This window comes from Arachis ipaensis, chromosome B1 (assembly GCF_059453495.1).
Source record: "Arachis ipaensis isolate K30076 ecotype BB chromosome B1, ASM5945349v1, whole genome shotgun sequence".
Classification (NCBI taxonomy): Eukaryota; Viridiplantae; Streptophyta; class Magnoliopsida; order Fabales; family Fabaceae; genus Arachis; species Arachis ipaensis.
This window is the reverse complement of record NC_142436.1, coordinates 87,667,786-87,669,474: the sequence shown is the minus strand read 5'-3', so window position 1 is coordinate 87,669,474 and position 1,689 is coordinate 87,667,786. Positions and strand designations below refer to the sequence as shown.

General features: G+C 35.1%; 1 non-coding gene across 1 annotated transcript; it reads left to right on the top strand.

Annotated features, from left to right (window-relative positions):
- The first annotated feature begins 409 nt into the window (after positions 1-409).
- LOC148577363 (small nucleolar RNA R71) lies at positions 410-517 on the top strand. The gene has a single exon (XR_015902971.1). It is a non-coding gene; the product is annotated as a small nucleolar RNA R71 (small nucleolar RNA).
- Positions 518-1,689: the final 1,172 nt, after the last annotated feature.

Here is a 1,689-nt window from a genome sequence, read left to right as displayed (position 1 = left end):
AGGTGTTTCCATAAGGTTCACCTATATAATTTACCTCTGCTATTGCAGGGTTCTCAAGATCATAAGCTTCTTCTTCAGAAGATGCTCCTTGAGTACTGTTGGATGCAGCTTGCATTCCATTCAGACTCTGAGAAATCATATTGACTTGCTGAGTCAATATTTTATTTTGAGCCAATATGGCATTCAGAGTGTCAATTTCAAGAACTCCCTTCTTCTGAGGCGTTCCATTACTCATAGAATTCCTCTCAGAAGTGTACATGAACTGGTTATTAGCAACCATGTCAATGAGTTTTTGAGCCTCTGTAGGCATTTTCTTTAGGTGAATGGATCCACATGCAGAAGTATCCAATGACATCTTAGCTAATTCAGACAGACCATCATAGAATATATCCAGGATGGTCCATTCTGAAAGCATGTCAGAAGGACACTTTTTGGTCAGTTGCTTGTGTCTCTCCCAAGCTTCATAGAGGGATTCACCTTCTTTCTGTCTGAAGGTTTAAACATCCACTCTAAGCTTACTCAGCTTTTGAGGAGGAAAGAACTTGGCTAAGAAAGCTGTGACCAGCTTATCCCAAGAGTTCAGGCTATCTTTGGGTTGAGAGTCCAACCATATTCTAGCTCTGTCTCTTATAGCAAAAGGGAAAAGCATGAGCCTCTAGACTTCAGGATCTACTCCATTAGTCTTAACAGTATCACATATCTGTAAGAATTCAGTTAAGAACTGAAAAGGATCTTCAGATGGAAGTCTATGAAACTTGCAGTTCTGCTGCATCAGAGAAACTAATTGAGGTTTCAGCTCAAAGTTGTTTGCTCCAATGGCAGGGATGGAGATGCTTCTTCCATGTAAATTGGAATTAGGTGCAGTAAAGTCAACAAGCATCCTCCTTGCATTATTATTATTTTCGGCTGCCATCTCCTCTTCCTTTTCGAAAATTTCTGTAAGGTTGTCTCTGGATTATTGTAATTTAGCTTCTCTTAGTTTCCTCTTCAGAATCCTTTCAGGTTCAGGGTCTGCTTCAACAAGAATGTTCTTGTCCTTGCTCCTGCTCATGTGAAAAAGAAGAGGACTAAAGATACCGGGGATCCTCTTTACCACAGTATAGAGGTTCCCTTGTGTGAGTAGAAGAAAAGAAGAATAAGAATGAAGAAGAGAAGAATTCGAATTCAGAAGAGAAGAAAGGGTTCAAATTTTTGGGTGAGGAAAAGTGTTAGTAGATGAATAAATAAATAGAAGGAGATGAGGGAGAGGGAATTTCGAAAACTAATTTTTTTGAAAAGAAGTTGATGATTTTCGAAAATTAAAGGAGAATTAAAATTAAAATTAGAATTTAAACAATTAATTAACTAAAAAGAATTTTTGAAAAAGAGGGAGGTATTTTCGAAAATTAGAGAGGGATAGTTAGTTAGGTAGTTTTGAAAAAGATATGATTGAAACAACAAGATAAGATTGAGTGAAAAAGATTTGAAAATAAATTTTGAAAAGATAAGAAGTTAGAAGAGATTTTGAAATTAATTTTGAAAAAGAAAATTAAAAAGATTTGATTTTGAAAACTAAAGTTGATTACTTGACTAACAAGAAACTAAAAAGATATTATTCTAGAGTTTAAAGATTGAACCTTTCTTACTAGGCAAGTAACAACTTAATATTTTTGAATCAATCACATTAATTGTTAGTAATATTTTCGAAAA